Source organism: Grampus griseus (assembly GCF_964374135.1).
Source record: "Grampus griseus genome assembly, chromosome: 16".
NCBI classification, from domain to species: domain Eukaryota; kingdom Metazoa; phylum Chordata; class Mammalia; order Artiodactyla; family Delphinidae; genus Grampus; species Grampus griseus.
Genome location: NC_139010.1, coordinates 12,657,327 through 12,674,921, shown reverse-complemented (window position 1 = coordinate 12,674,921; position 17,595 = coordinate 12,657,327). Strand labels below are relative to the sequence as shown.

Here is a 17,595-nt window from a genome sequence, read left to right as displayed (position 1 = left end):
TATGGGTGTATTATTTTATGATGAACTTTTCATAAAAGAATATGTAGTTAACTCTTTTTGATCAATGTCATTTAACCTTTTTTTACTACAGATTTACAGAAGAGTTGCAAAGATAGTTCCCATATACTCTTCACCCAGTTTCACCTAATTGTTAACATTTATTTATTTATTTTTATTCGGCTGCATCAGGTCTTAGTTGCGGCACACAGGGGACCTTCGTTGCAGCGTGAGGATTTCTCTAGTTGCCGCGTGAGGATTTCTCTAGTTGCCGCGCGTGCGGGTTCAGTTGCCCTGTGGCATGTGGGATCTGTTCCCCCACCAGGGATCAAACCTAAGTTTCCTACATTGGAAGGCGTATTCTTAACCACTGGACCACCAGGGAAGTCCCTTTAATTGTTAACATTTTACATAACCATGGTACATTTACCAAAACTAAGAAAGTGATACGGGTACAATTGTATCAACTAAACTACAGAGTTTATTCCGAGTTCATCAGTTTTTCCATTAATGCGCTTTTACTGATCCAGGATTCAATCCAGGATACCACAGTACGTTTAATCATCAAGTCTGTTTGGTCTCGTCCCATCTGCAATAGTTTCGTGGTCTTTCCTTGTCTTTCATTACCTTCAGATGTTTGAAGAATAGTGGTCAGATATTATGAAGAATGTCCCTGACTTTGAGTTTGTCTGATGTTTTCTCCTGATTGGACTGAGGTTATAAATTTTTAGAAAGAATACCACAGAGAGGATGTGTCCTACCTATATATGAGGGGACACATGATATCAACACAACTTATATTAACCTTGGTTACTTGGTGAAGGTGGTGTCTGACAGGTTTCTCCACTATATCTTTAGGATTTTCCCCTTTCCAATCTATGCTTAGGTGTGGGTTACTAAATCCAGTGCACTCAGTGGGAGCGGAATAAGCTCCATCTCAAATTTAGGGTCATATTTTTAAATCACCACATTTAGTAGTAAATCTGGGGCGAGAACCTTTAAGGCTATGCAAATATACTATTCCTACTTAGAGTTTTGGCCACTAATTTTAGCTTTCACTGGTGGCTCTTGCCTGCAACAGTTATTACTGTGGTGTTCCAATTGGTGGTTTTATATTTCACCTCTTTCTTCTATATTTATTAACTGGGAATCCCCTGTAAGGGAAAACTTTCATTTCCAGCATTTATTTATTACATCATTTATTTATATCAGTATGGATATTTATTTTATTCCCAACCATGGTTATTCAACCCACCTTCTCACTCAACCATTGGCACTCTCTGATCTGTCTTCTGTTCTATAATTTTACCCTTTTCAGAATGTCAAATGGAATTACATGTATCTCCTGGGTTTGGCTTAGCAAAATTCATTTAAGATTCATTCATGTGGTTGCTCCCTTTTTTTTTAGGTCAGTTCCTTTTCCCTGACTCTTTTAATTTCATCCAATACTATTATGTTATTATGTTGCTCAAATTGTTCTGTGTTTGGGCATTGAGAGCTATCGTAGGTTAGCTTTTGGATCCTCTTAAAGTATTCTTATCATTTTTAAGAAATAACAGTTTTATTGAGATATAATTCATATAAAATACAACTCACTCATTTAAAGTGTACAATTCAGTCGTTTTTAGTTTATGCACAGATAAGAGTGATCATCACCACAGTCAGTTTTAGAGCACTTTCATCAACTCAAAAGAAACCCCATATGCTTTAGCTATCATCCCCCTATACCTTCATCTCCGCAATGCCATGCAACTACTAATCTATTGTTGTCTCCATATAAATGGAATCAAACAATATGTGGCCTCTTGTGACTGATTTCTTTCACTTTACATAATGTCTTTCAAAGTTCTTCCATGGGCTTCCCTGGTGGCACAGTGGTTAAGAGTCCATCTGCCGTGCAGGGGACATGGGTTCGAGGCTTGGTCCAGGAAGATCCCACATGCTGCGGAGCAACTAAGCCTGTGCACCACAACTACTGCGCCGGTGCTCTAGAGCCCACGAGCCACAACTACTGAAGCCGGCACACCTAGAGCCTGTGCTCCACAACAAGAGAAGCCTCCGCAATGAGAAGCCCACACACCGCAACGAAGAGTAGCCCCCACTCACTGCAACTAGAGAAAGCCCGCACGCAGCAATGAAGACCCAACGCAGCCAAATATAAATAAATGAAATAAATTTATTTTAAAAAGTTCTTCCATGTTTTAGCACGTATTAATACTTCATTCTTTTTTATGACTGAATAATATTCCCTTGTATGGAATATTTTTGTTTTGTATCAATTTTCTTTATCCCTTCATCAGGTGATGGACATTTGGATTGTTTCCACCTTTTAGATATTGTGAATAACGTTGCTATAAACATTCATGTATAACTTTTGCTTGGACATGTTTTCGTTACTCTTGGGTATTTACCTAGGAATTAAATTGGTGATTCACATGGTAACTCTATGTTTAATATTTTGAAGAACTGCCAGACTTTTTTCCACAGTGGCTTCACAATTTTTCATCCTCACCAGAAGTGTATGATGGTTCCTATTTTTACACATCCTTACACACACTTTTTTTTTTTTTTTGGCCATGCCACGTGGCTTACAGGAGCTCAGTCCCCCGACCAGGGATTGAACCCAGACCACGGCAGTGAAAGTGCCAAATCCTAACCACTAGACCACCTGGGAACTCCCCTACACAGACTTGCTTTTATCTGATATTTTATTCTAGTCATCCTAGTGTTATGAACTACAACTGCACTGTAGTCTTGATTTACATTTCCCTGATGAATAATGAGGATAAACCTCTTTTCCTAAGTTTATAGGCCATTTGTATATCTTCTCGGGAGAAATTTCTATTCAGATCTGTTGCCAATTTTTAAATTGTGTTATTTTATTGTTCTTTTAGTATTGAGATGTAAAAGTTTTTGGTGTAGTCTAGATGCACGTCTCTTATCAGATATATGATTTGCAAATATGTAATCCAATTCTTTTTTTTTAAACCGATCAAGGCAAATAATTATCTATTTATTTATTTATTGGCTGTGTTGGGTCTTAGTTGCAGCACGCGGGATTTTTCATTGTGGTATGCACGCTTCTCTCTAGTTGTGGCGCCCAGGCTCCAGAGCGGGTGGGCTCTGTAGTTTCAGCACGCAGGCTCTCTAGTTGGCGTGCGAGCTCAGTAGTTGTGGCACGCGGGCTTAGTTGCCCTGCCGCATGTGGGATCTTAGTTCCCTTACCAGGGATCAAACCCGCGTCCTCTGCATTGTAAGGTGGATTCTTTACCACTGGACGACCAGGGAAGTCCTTGTAATCCAGTTCTGTAGGTTGTCTTTTCACTCTCTTAATACTGTCCTTTCAAGCACAAAAGTTTTGCATTTCAATGAAGTACAGTTTATATTTTGCTTAGTTGCTTGTACTTTTGGTATCATGTCTAAGAATTCATTGCCAAATCCAAGGTCATGCAGATATACCCCTATGTTTTCTTCTAAGAATTTTATACTTTTAGCTCTTACATTTAGGTCTTTGATCTGTTTTGAGTTAATCTTTTCCTATAGTATGAAATAAGGGTTTAACTTTATTCATTTGTAAGTGGCTATCTGGTTGTACTAACACCAGTTTTTTAAACTTTATTGGAGTATAATTGCTTTACAATGTTGTGTTAGTTTCTGCTGTATAACAAAGTGAATCAGCTATACGTATACATATATCCCCATATCCCCTCCCTCTTGTGTCTCCCTCCCACCCCCTCTACCCCACCCCTCTAGGTGGTCGCAAAGCACAGAGCTGATCTCCCTGTGCTATGCAGCTGCTTCCCACTAGCTAGCTATTTTACATTTGGTAGTGTATATGTGTCAATGCCACTCTCTCACTTCATCACAGCTTACCCTTCCCCCTCCCTGTGTCCTCAAGTCCATTCTTTACATCTGCATCTTTATTCCCATCCTTCCCCTAGCATCTTCAGAACCATATATAATTTTTAGATTCCATATATATGTGTTAGCATATGGTATTTGTTTTTCTCTTTCTGACTTACTCTAGGTCCATCCACGTCACTACAAAAACTCAATTTTGTTTCTTTTTATGGTTGAGTAATATTCCATTGCATATATGTGCCACATCTTCTTTATCCATTCATCTGTTGATGGACACTTAGGTTGCTTCCATGTCTTGGCTATTGTAAATAGTGCCGCAGTGAACATTGTGGTACATGACTCTTTTTGAACTATGGTTTTCTCAGGGTATATGCCCAGTAGTGGGATTGCTGGGTCGTATGGTAGTCCTGTTTTTAGTTTTTTAAGGACCCTCCATACTGTTCTCCATAGTGGCTGTTTCAATTTACATTCCTACCAACAGCCAGCACCGTTTATTTTTAAATTATTCTTTCCCTATTGAATATTCTTGACACACTTGCCAAAAATCAGTTGCCCACAGATGTATGAGTTTATTTCTGGACTCTTAATTCTATTCTGTTGATCTGTATTTCTATACTTACGTCCATACTTCACTGTCTTTGATACTGCTTCTCTACAGTAAGTTTTAAAATTCATAAGTGTGAGTTTTCTTCTTCAAGATTGTTATGGCTGTTCTATGTCCCTTGTTAATCTATATAAATTTTAGAATCAATTGTCAATTTTTATGAAGAAGCCAGCTGGGATTATGGTAGGAATTGCATCAAATCTGTAGACTAATTTGGGGAGTATTGACATCTTAACAATACTAAGACCTGTGATCTAAAACTTTGGGCTTTTTTGGAACTTCCCTGGTGGTCCAGTGGTTAAGACTCCACACTTCCACTGCAGGGGGCACAGGTTCAATCCCTGGTCGGGGAACTAAGATCCCACATGCTGCGTGGCCAAAAAAATAAAATAGAATGAATAGTTTCTTTCCTTTAATTAGATTTTTGTTTCCTTTGATCAATGTCTTGCAGTTTTTAGGTGCAAGTTTTGTAATTCTTTTGTTAAAGTTATCCCTAAGTATTCTATTCTTTTGGTACTATTGTTAAGTAGTATTGTTTCTTTAATTTTGTTTTTAGATTGTTCATTACAAGTGTATAGAAATAGAATTGATTTTTTCATATTGACCTAGTATCCTGGCACCTGGTTGAACTCAAGTATTCTTTAGGATTTTATATATACAGGATAATGTCATCTGCAAATAGATTTACTTCTTCCTTTCTTTTCCTCTCTTTTCTTTATTTTTTTTTTGACCACACCCCTTGGCTTATGGGATTTTATTTCCCCCACCGGGGATCAAACCTGGGGCCCTGCCAGTGCGAGTGCTAAGTCCTAACCACTGGACCACCGAGGAATTCCTACTTCTTCCTTTCTAATCTGTATGATTTTTATTTATTTTTCTGGCCTAATTGCCCTGGCTAAGGCGTCTAGTACAGGGGTCCCCAAGCCCCAGGCCACGGACTGGTACTGGTCCATGGCCTGTTAGGAACTGGGCTGCACAGCTGGAGGTGAGCGGTGCGCGAGTGAACGAAGCTTCATCTGCTGCTCCCCATCACTCCCCATCACTCGCATTACCGCCTGAACAATCCCTCCCCATCCCCCAACCGTCTGTGGAAAAATATTCTTCCATGAAACCGGTCCCTGGTGACAAAAAGGCTGGGGACCACTGCTCTAGTACACAGTTGAATAAAAGTGGAAATAATTGGCATCCTTGAATTATTATTGATCCTAGGGGGAAGGCATCCAGTGTTTCATCATTAAGTATGATATTAGCTGTAGGTTTATATAGATGCTCTTTACCAGGTTGAAGAAGTTTCCTTTTATTCCTAACTTGTTGAGAGCTTTTATTATAAAAGGGTGTTGAATTTTGTCAAGTGCTTTTTCTATGTGTGCTGAGATGGTCATGTGGTTTTTAGTTTTATATTATTGATATGATATATGACATAGATTATTAAATGTTAAACCAACCTTGCATTCCTGGGGAAAATTTCGTCGTGATTTATAATTTTTTTGTATGTTATGTAAGATTTAGTTTGCTATTCTTTTGTTGGGGATTATTATGCCTATATTCATAGGAGATACTTGTCTCGTTTTTATTTTTATTTTTTGTCATGCCTTTGGTTTTGTTTTCAGCATAATACTGACCTCACAGAATGAGTTGGGAAATGTACCATCCTCTTCTATTTTTTTGGAAGTGTTTGTGAAAAATTGTTATTGAGTCTTCTATAAATGTTTGGTAGAATTCATAGTGAAACCACCTGGGCCTAGGCTTTTCTTGCTGGTAATTACTGATTAGTGACTTGATCTCTTTACATGTCGTAGGTCTGTTCAGATTGTCCATTTATTCTTCAGTCAGTTTGGATCCTTTGTGTCTTTCTAGGAATTTTTCCATTTGTAGTAAGATACCTAATTTACTGGCATACAATTGTTCCTAGTATTTCTTATAATCTATTTTTATTTGTTTCTGTAAGGTGGATAGTAAATTCCTCTTTTTTATTTCTGATTCTAGTAATCTGAGTCTCCCCTATCTCACTTCCTCCCTTCTCCCCTCATCCCTCCATCTATCTAGCTAAGGGTTTCTCAGTTTTATTGATCTTATCAAAGAACTGGCTTTTTGTTTCATTGATTTTCTCTATTGTTTTTCTATTCTGTTTTATTAATTTGTGCTCTAATCTTTTATTATCAGTTCTTTCTACTTGCTTGAAGTTTATTTTGCTCTTGCTTTTTAAATGTCTCAATTTGGAAGGTTGGGTTACTGATTTTACAGCCATCGAGGAGCCCATGGAGGAGCCAACCCAGAGTTGCCTCATCAGAACAAAAGGAAATATCACCCAGGAAATTCCCAGAGTTTCATAAGCACTGTCAGGAACCAGGGTCAAAGACCAAATATTAGAAGATAAATGCTTCTGGTGTTCTTATCACTTAGGAATTTTCAAGTGTTTTAGGAGCCCTGTGCCAGGAACTGGGGGCAGAGACCAAAATATATTTTCCATTATCTCACAGGCCCAAATAAACAAGTCTCATGATGCAGCCCAAGAGATCTTGATAAATTAGGCTAATTGACTCTCTTCTTCCTGCATTCAACTAGAACTTTAATTTATTTACCTCCAGATTTATGAGCATTTCTTCTGTGTGGAGGGGTTGTCACGGAGAAATTTTGTATGTATATATATATATTTTTTAATAAATTTATTTATTTATTTTTGGCTGCATTGGGTCTTCGTTGCTGTGCGAGGGTTTTCTCTAGTTGCAGCAAGCGGGGGCCACTCTTTGTTGTGGTTCACGGGCTTCTCATTGCAGTGGCTTCTCTTGTTGCAGAGCACGGGCTCTAGGCATGCAGGCTTCAGTAGTTGTGGCATGTGGGCTCAGTAGTTGTGGCTCACGGGCTCTAGGGCACAGGATCAGTAGTTGTGGTGCACGGGCTTAGTTACTCTGTGACACGTGGGATCTTCCTGGACCAGGGCTTGAACCCATGTCCCCTGTACTGGCAGGCAGATTCTTAACCACTGCACCACCAGGGAAGTCCCCGTATGTATATATTTTTGAATTTTTCAAATATATTGAGCCTAGAATAGGGGTAAAGAGAGAAAGGATAAGGTCCTGGATTGTTCTTGAAACCCAGGTTGCTGTCTTGTGCTCAAGTAGGTCAACTTGGTGACCTCCAGGATGAACCCTTAGGGCCATAGTAACCTGCTATCCTAAGGGAGAGGCTCATAACATTGTGTGAGTGACCATCACAACTATATTCAACATGAGCCAAGACATAATTAAAAACACTATTGTTGAGAATATTTGTAAATATATGCGTGTGAATCAAGAATGGCACCACCTTGGCCCTACTGCTCCTACTACATTTACTTTAAGGGGGAAAACTTGTATGGGCCCTGAGGCCTGGAGTCTCCTCAGGCTTGAGGATTCTCTGAGTTTCTAAGACCCCTGAGGCCCCCAAATCTTGTGGACTAGGCATGTGAAGGTATATTAAAAACTCTGTCATTGATTTGGTAGTACCAAGAATGCTCCATGGGTGCTGGGAGCCTAGCAACCATGGGGAAAGGGGCAGTGGCTTATGCTTACTTAAAAGCATAGACTACATTCCTGAAGACACTATCCATCCTCTCAGGATATTGTCTTCCAATTGGCAACATAATTGAGTCTTTAGTAAGCCATTCCACCTTTCAAGTTAGGCCAGCTCCTTCTGGGTAATAGAGTATGTTGTAAGACCAGTTAATTCCATGGGCATGAGGCTTTGCTGTGAAAGGAGTTTCTTGACCAGATACAATGCTATGAGGAATACTATGAGGTTGATAAGACATTCTTTGAGACCACAAGGGGTGGTGCTGACAGAAGCATTACACGTAGGGAAGGCAAATCCATATCCAGAATGTGTATCTATTCCAGTAAGAATGAATCTCTGCCCCCTCCATAATGGAAGAGGTCAAATATAATCAGCCTGCCAGGAGGTAGCTTGCTGGTCCTCCCAGATAATGGTGCCACATCAGGAGTTAGTGTTGATGTCTGTTGTTGATGACAGATTAGACACTTAGCAGTAGCATTAGCCAAGTCAGCCTTGGTAAAGGGAAGTCCATGTTGTTGAGCCCATTCTTTTTTTGCCACCCCATGCAGCCTGCAGGATCTTGGTTCATGAGCCAGGTCAGGCTGAAGCTCCTGCGTTGGGAGCTCCAAGTCCGAACCACTGGACTAACAACAGAGAACCTCAGACCCCAGGGAATATTCATCAGAGTGAGGTGTCACGGAGGTCCTCATCTCAGCACCAAGACCCAGCTCTACCCAACAGCCTACAATCTCCAGTGTTGGAAGCCTCAGGCCAAACAACCAGTGAGATGGGAACATAATCCCACTCATAAAAAAAAAAAAAAAAAAGGAGTTACTAACAAAGAAACACAACAGTACTTCTTTTTATATTTGCCTATGTAGTTATCTTTACTGGTATTCTTTATTTGTTAATACGGCTTTAAGTTACTGTCTAGTGTTGAGTATCCTTCCTTTTCAGGCTAACAGACAGTTTAGAATTTCTTGTAGGGTAGGTCTACACTGACTTAGCTTGGACCAAACTTTAATCAGGCTTCTCTCGCCCTCACAAGCCCCAAACTTTGGCTGTCCCCCAGTGTGACCAAGCACAGAACTACAGAATATATCCTCCCATCCCTTAACAGCTCATTCCAAAAAGGGCTTAACAGAGTCAGACTACCCCATCACGCTGTTTGTTCACCTCCTCCACTCACTCAATTTCCTCTCGAGTTCCCGCTAATCCTTCTTATTCCTCCCTAGAAAAGAAAAGTCTTTTTCTATTTAATTTTGAGACGCTTTCCGATCCTTAAGTCAGGGCATTATTTCTATTGCAGTAGTCTTTTTTAGAGGCTTCTCTTAACCCGAAGCCTGGATTTATTTTTGATATCCAACGCGCCATCTTGCTATCTTTTTCACTGCTGAGAGAAATGCTACCATATACTGTTTACTTTTAAACAGTATCATCTTATTGCTAGTATTTCCTAGTATTTAATTCATTTAATTTCCTAGTATTTAAAGTAACTTTCCTGTTCATATTCATAATTCACATTGATTTACAACTTTGCTTCCTTGGGTAGCCTGGTGTTTAAAAGGCACACTGGCTGTGAGACTGTTTTTATGAGGTACTAAAAGAACTCAGGGCTGCATACAGTAGAAGTGATAACCCTAGCCCACAATCTCTGAATTGCTAAGGAACAAAAATGTTACTGAAATTCTTTCAAGGTACTGGGCGAGCAGGCTTCTGGGAAATGGAGTCTGGAAGTTCGTGAGCTCACCGCGCATGGTCACGGGAACCGGTCTCTTTTTCGCGTCTCCTTCTGCGCATGTCTGATAGCCTGGAGGCTCTGCCTCTAGAAAGCCTCGGGACGATTGAGGCAGACGGTCACGGAGCGTCCGGGTCTGCGCGCCGCTCAGGGAGCTGGTGCGGCCCTAGTGGGAGTGGCGGGCGAGGCAGAAGGGTTGGACGAGGGCCGGGGGGAGGGAGGGGGCGGCCCTGCGCGGCTCCAGGGAGTAGCCGGGGGGACTGCGGTGCCCGAAGGTGGGGAGGAGCAGGACCCGCGGCGTAAGAACCTGAGAGGGCAGGTGGTGGCGGCCTTGGCGGAGTTTCTTTCTGGAGAAGTCGTCGGCGTCGGGCGTGGGGACGCCAGACCTCGGTGAGGCTGCAAATTCCGCGACGCAGGCCGCCTGGTCTCTCCGGCCACGCGAGTGGGGCATGTGCACATACGTGATGGGTGCGCCCTGCCCGCGAGTGGGGGGCGGGTTTGAGGGGAGCTTGGGTGCAGGGCAGAACTAGGTATAAAGGAATTATCTGGGAAAGTTACCTACGTAAGACTTCATTCTCTCGTCTGTGAAACTCAAGATATTAATAACGTGCCTCGTGGGGTTGTTCAGAGGATTAAATACCATAGCACAGTTCCTGGCAGTAAATGTTAGCTACCGTGGTTCATAGAAATAATTCTTCTTACTCGTTACTTTATGGCTCACAACCTGTCACTTAGGTCAGTATAACTCTCCCCACTGTAGCAGATTAGAACACTGAGACTGAGAGGACAGTTATAAAGACAAAGCCACAAAACTATCAGATAACAAACTAGAAGACATACTCAGATTTTCTCCGAATGTCATGGTCTTTCGCATTTACTGTCTTGGTTATAAAAGCCAGCATTGCATCCTCCCCAGAACTTAGCAAAAATAATTTGACGTGTGAAGAAATAATTTGAACGGTTGAGTATTACTATGTAACAGCTCTGTTTCTGGGATTTCTAGATGTCTTCGGAGTCCTGGGGACAGATAGCATAATTGTTTCTGAGTTAGTTCTGTAACAGTCTAGTTTTGTGTTCTGAGCAGCCTTGGTTTGAGTTTATTGAAGGTCCGACCTGAGATTCTATGGAATAATGGATACTAAGAGTTGAACTGCGGGCCTGGGTGAAGGTTCCAATGAAAATGAATTTGTTCCTTAGGTGCATTTCTCATCTACCTTGGAATAAAGTACCTCTTGTGAAGTAAGGAGGAGTCTCTAGGAACAGAATCTGACGTGGGAGAGAACCACTCCACCATTTGAGCAAGTGTCTTAGCAGAGGCAGTAGTTCCTAGAAGGGAGCAGATCCCAGGTTTGCACCGCCTGCTCAGAATGAGTGAGATTTGGATGTTGCCACATTCAGAAGTCGTCACAGGCTGCCTGATGGAGGAAAGTCTGGACAAGTTTTCAGAAGGCAGGGGAACTGGGCTGAGAGGAATGAAGGAGGGTTAGGCTACTCAGGAAATATAAGTTCATTGGAGAGCTTTTGAGGACATGGTGTGAGGAAAGGAGCTTTACAGCTAGATTGGAATGAATTCTGTTTTAGCAATCCCAGTTAAACCCGCACTCTCTATTTTTCACTCACTCATCCCAGATTCTGAGCTCTTAGCACAGTGAATCTGGCATCTAAAAATACGCTGATGATTTTCTTATACAAAACAGTATAAGAAGAACTTTCTATTTGTCTTGTTAAAAGTTGGGAAAAATTGGTCCTGAGGGTGTAAATGAATTTCCCTGGCTTTGTGTTAGTGGCAGAGCCAAGAGTAGATGTTGAGTCTCCTGATACCCAGGCCAGTTGCTGCTGCATCATCATTGGTAAAATGTTTCTTAAAAGGCAGTCTTTTGAGGATCTATATATACTTTTTTGTATTTTTTTTTACTTTTATCCATATTAAAATTTTTTTAATTAGTTGATTTTTAAAATTGAAGTATCATTGATTTACAGTGTTTCAGGTGTACAGCAAAGTGATTCAGTTACACATATATATATTCTTTTTCAGATTCTTTTCCATTATAGATTATTACAAGATACTGAATAGCTTTATATATATAACTATATTTTATAGTTCCCTGTGCTATACAGTAGGTCCTTGTTGTTTATCTATACACATACTTTAGAAAAACACTTAAAAAGTAGCCTTGAAATGCCTCCTTCCCTTTTTCCGTAGCTTTGGGTGAATTCTCTACCTCAAGCAGTAAGTAAGAAAATATATGTGTACATTACAACATTTGCTGTATATCTTAATGAAAGCTTAGTGTTCCTTCATTTAGGGTATTGTTATTTGACCAATTTCCTTGTAATTTTTAAATTTCTTTGAAATAAAGGGGTACATATATTGTTTAAAAAAAAGTAGAAAATAATTACATTCACCCAGTGAAAAATTGCATACCCAAGCTCTGCATGACCATATCACAGTCACACATAGACATGTGAGTACTTTTTTTCATATGTCCCTTCCTGCCCCTTCTGCAGGATGAAAAGGATATTCTTCCACATAGAAACATTTTACCCGGGCTATTTTTGTAGCCATTTAAATAGGCAAATCCAGGAGTTGCAGGCAGTCTATATCTCTAATGACTTTATTCCTCTCTTTCTGTCCCAGCTATTCCTTCAGAGATTTCAACATTTTTCCAAGACCAGCAAAATATGAAGAAATCTTATGTGAGTTGTTAAAGTCTTTCTACACTGTTTAACAATGTATTTTATGAGGTTAATGACTCCTATACTTGAAATGGAAAAGTAGAAATAGGTAAAATGAAACTGAGGGAAACAGCATAGCATAATGGTTCTCAAACTTTAATGTGCATTAAAATCACCTGGAACGTTTGCAAAACATGGAATGGGGCCTGAGATTGCAGGTGATGGTGATATTGAGGTCTACAGGCCAGTAACATTGGAATAGCAGGTCACTAGAGCAGAATTGGCAAGGAGACACATACACACAGATCATAAGAAATTATGTGGTTACCAAAATTAAGCTGCAAATATTTATTTATTTAAAAATTAATTTTTATTGGAGTATAGTTGGTTTATGATGTTGTGTTCATTTCTACAGTACAGCAAAGTGAATCAGCTATATGTATACCTATATCCCCTCTTATTTTTTGGAATTCCTTCCCATTTAGGTCACCACAGAGCATTGAGTAGAGTTCCCTGAGCTATAGAGTAGGTTCTCATTAGAGCTGCAAATATTTCTGACCATTCTGGTAGTCATGGCCAAAAAAAAGACTATGTTACATGGCTTTTATTGATCATGTGAATAAAGCTGCCTGCTTCCTTTTGGAGCCAAAAGATTTTCTGACATTGAAAGCTGAAAGAAGAAAAAAAAAAAACCTTTTGTTTCTTTTCTTGTAAATGATGAACAACCTTTTGGTGGCAACCATGAAATCAATGCCTGTAATTATTCTTCAATGGATGCAAAAGATGGTACCAAGCAAAACCCTTGGTACCAAGATGGTACCAAGCAAAACCCAGATTTTTCAGGAGGCCATATTACTGATGCTCATGTAGACAGCTTTCTGATGGTCTTGGGTTTTTTGGGGGGGCCCACCCCTGCATAAAACTAGAACATCTACAGAATAAATTGACTGCATGTCCTTAAAATAAATTTCTAAAATTCTTTGTCTTGCTCAGTATATAGAGTGTTCAGTTAAGAGAAGATTTTCTGGCAGGTGTTTCTGCACCTAATCAAATTTCAATCTGCTTCATGCAGAATGGATTCTGCCTCATCATTTGCTGGAATTTGGTCAGTGAAAGTCACCAATAATATATATTGTTTAAGTACATGTAAACAATTAACCATTTTAAAGTGTACATTTCAGTGGCGTTTAATACATTCACAGTATTGTGCAACCATCATCACTATCTAGTTCCAGAACATTTCCATCATCCCAAAATAAAACCTAATACCCTTTAAAGTCATTCTCTATTCCCCTTTTACCCCAGTCCCTGGCAACTACTAATTTACTTTCTGACTCTAAGAACTTGCCTCTTGTAGATATTTTACATAAATGTAATTATACAGTATGTGTTTTTTGTGTCTTTCATTTAGTATGTTTTCAAATTTCATCCATATTGCAGCATGTATCAGATTTCATTCCTTCCCCACCCCCCAGCTTTATTAAGGTATAATTGACAAAATTGTAAGATATTTAAAGTACATATCATGACAATTTGATATACATATATGTTATGAAAGGATTCCTCCCATCTAGTAAATTAACACATCCACCACCTCACATATTTTTCTCTTTTTTTGTGAGACATTTAAGTTCTCCGCAGATTTGAATTATACAATCAATACAATGTTATCAGTGTAGTCACCATGTTATACATTAGATCCTCAGACCTTTTTCATTTTATAGCTGAAAGTTTGTACCCTTTTACCAAGATTTCATATCTTTTCATGACTCAATATTCCACTGTATGGAGGTACCACATTTTGTTTATGCAGGTATCAATTGATGGACGTCTTTGTTGTTTCCACCTTACAGCTATTGTGAATAGGGCCACCGTCAACATTTGTGCACATTTTTGTTTGAAAACCTGTTTTCTGCCTGTATCACTGCATCTTTTCCAGTCTTGAATAGTCTCATTAAATAATTGTATTTCATTAAAAAAAAAGAAAACCTGTTTCAATTATGGGTATATACCTAGAAGTAGAAATGCTGGGTCCTATGTTAATTATTTTTAACTTAATGAGGAACCACCAAACTTTTTCACAGTGGCTCCACAATTTTACATTTTCACCAGCAATATATGAGAGTTCCAGCTTTTCCTCATCCTCAGCAACACTTGTTAACATCTGTATTTTTTTATTATAGCCATCCTAGTGTGTGCGAAGTCGTATCTCATTGTGGTTTTGATTTGCTTTTCCCTAATGACAAATGAGCACCATTTTGTGTGCTTCTTGGACATTTCTATAACTACTTTGCAGACATATTTTTTCGTGTCCTTTGTCCATTTTTAAATTGGGTTGTTTATTATAAGAGTATTTCGGGTACTAGGCTTCTATCAGTTATATGATTTTCAAATATTTCCTCCCATTCTTTGAGTTGTCTTTTCATTCTTTTGATAGTATATACTTTGAATCAAAAAGGGTTTTAATTTTTTTTAATAAATTAGTTTAGTGGTGCTTGATTCTTTTTTTTATAAATTTATTTTATATTTGGCTGCGTTGGGTCTTTGTTGCTGCGTGCGGGCTTTCTCTAGTTGCAGCGAGCGGGGGCTACTCTTCGTTGCGGTGGGTGGGCTTCTCATTGCAGTGGCTTCTCGTTGTGGAGCACAGGCTCTAGGCACACAGGCTTCAGTAGTTGTGGCTCGCAGGCTCAGTAGTTGCAGCTCGGATCTAGAACGCAGGTTCAGTAGTTGTGGCTTACGGGCTTAGTTGCTCCATGGCATGTGGGATCTTCCCAGACCAGGGTTCAAACCCGTGTCCCCTGTATTGGCAGGAGGATTCTTAACCACTGCACCACCAGGAAAGCCCAAGGGTTTTAATTGTGATGAAGTTTGGTTTATCTATTTTTCTTCTGTTGTATGTGCTTTTGATGTCGTATCTAAGAACTCATTGCCAAACCAAGATCATGAAGATTTACTGTGTTTTCTCCTAAGAGTGTTACAGTTTTAGCTCTTACATTTAGGTCTTTGATCTATTTTGAGTTAATTTTTGCATATATAACATGAGGAAGGGGTCCAGTTTCATATATTTGTATGTGGATATCCAGTTGTCCCAACACCGTTTGTTGAAGAGACTGTTTTTTTCACGTTGAGTGGTCTTGGTACTCTTGATGAGAAATAGTTCACCAGAGATGTGTAGGTTTTTCCCCAGATTTTCAGTTCTGTTCACTTGATCTATATGTATACCCTTATGCCAGTTCCATACTGTTTTGATTCTCTAGCTTTGTGGCAAGTTTTGAAGTCAGAACACGTGAGTCCTCTGATTTGTTCTTCTTTGTCAAGTTTATTTTGGCTATTCGAGGTTCCTTGCAATTCCACGTGAATATAAAGATCATGTCCATTTCTGCAAAAAAAGGCTGTTGGATTTTTCATCGAATTTGTGGAACACTGGGGAGTATTCTTATCTTGACTATATTAAGTATTTTATCCCATGAACAAGGAGTGTCCTTCCATTATTTAGGTCTTTAATTTTTTTCAGCAAAGTCTTGTAGTTTTCAGTGTATACAAGTCTTGGACCTCCTTGGTTAACTCTGTTCCAAAGTATTTTATTCTTTTTGATGGTATTGTAAGTACAGTTGTTTTCTTAATTTACTTTTGGATTGTTCATTAAACTGATATTTTGTGTGTTAATCTTGTGTTCTACAATTTTATTGAATTTATTAGCTCTAATAATTTTTTGATGGATATTTTAGGATTTTCTGTGTGTAAGATCATGTCATCTAAAGACAGAGATAGTTTTACTTCACTGTTTCTAATTTGGATGGCTTTATTTCTTTTCATTGCCTGGTTTCTCTGGCTGGGACTTCTTTTACAGTGTTGAATAGAAGTGACCAAGGTGGGTATTCTTGTCTTGTTCTACATTTTAGTGGGAAAGCTTTCAGTCTTTTACCATTAAATACTAGCTATGGGTTTTTCGTAAAAGCCTTTTTATCAGGTTGGGAAGTTCACTTCTATTCCTAGTTTATTGAGTGATTTTATCCTGAAAAGGTTTTGGATGTAGTCAAGTGCTTTTTCTGCTTCACTTGAGCATCATGTGGGGATTTTTCATCTTCATTTGGTATATTAAATTGATTTTCTCATGTTGAACTGCTCTTGCATTCCTGGTATAAATTCTACTTCGTCATGATTCATGATCTGTTTATTTATTTGTTTGTTTATTCATTCATTCATTCATTCGTAATGCACCACGCAGCTTGTGGGATCTTAGTTTCCCAACCAGGGATGGAACCCTTGCCCCCAGCAGTGGAAGTGTGGAATCCTAATCACTGAACCGCCAGGGAATTACCTATGATCCTTTTAATATGTTGTTTGGACTCAATTTTGTAGTATTTTGTTGAGGATATTACATTTATATTCATAAGGAATATTGGCCTGTAATTTCATTTTATTGTGATGCCTTTATCTAACTTAGATATTAGGGTAATTAATGCTGGCCTCATTGAATTAGTTAAGAAGTACAGTTTACCCTTGAACTACACAGGTTTAAACTGCATGGGTCCTCTTATATGCAGAGTTTTTTCAATACTAGATATTACAGTACTACACAATCCATGGATGGTTGAATCTGCAGGTGCAGAACCGCAGATAAGGAGGGATAGCTCTGAAGTTATACTCGGATTTTTAACCACACTGAGGTCATCACCCCTAACCCCTGCGTTTTTCAGGGGTCTGAAAAAAGTTTTTCAGGGTTTTTCTTCCTCTTTTTTGGAAGAGTTTGGGAAGGATTAGTGTTAATTCTTCTTTAAATGTTTGTTAAAATTCAGCAGTGAAGTCATATGGTTCTGGACTTTTCTTTGTTGAAAAGTTTTTGATTACTGATTTGATCTCTTTGCTTGCTATTCACATTTTGTATTTCTTCCTGAATCAGTTGGTTATTTGTGTTTCTAGGAATTTATTCATTTAATCTAAGTTTCTAATTTTTTGACGTAAATTGTTTTTAGTATTGTCTTATAACCCTCTTTATTTCTGTTAGGTTGGTAGTAATGTCTCCATTTCTGATTTGAATATTTTGAGTCTTTTTTACTTTGTCAGTCTAGCTAGAGGTTTGTCAGTTTTGTTGATTGTTTTTTAAAGAAGCACTTTTGGTTTTGTTCATTCTATTTTTTTTCCCCACTTATTTGTCTCTCCTCTAATCTTTATTATTTCCTTTCTC

General features: G+C 39.0%; 1 long non-coding RNA gene across 3 annotated transcripts in view; it reads left to right on the top strand.

The window, feature by feature from the left end:
- Nucleotides 1-9,810: 9,810 nt before the first annotated feature.
- LOC309834389 overlaps nt 9,811-17,595 on the top strand; it is a 77,484-nt gene continuing 69,699 nt past the window's right edge. For 2 of the 3 annotated variants that reach the window (XR_014297860.1, XR_014297861.1), the window contains exons 1-2: nt 10,010-10,121; nt 12,370-12,428. This is a non-coding gene — a long non-coding RNA (uncharacterized lncRNA). Of the gene's footprint in view, nt 9,890-10,009; nt 10,122-12,369; nt 12,429-17,595 lie in introns of those variants that run through there. The other variant, XR_014297859.1, reaches the window with a different exon arrangement.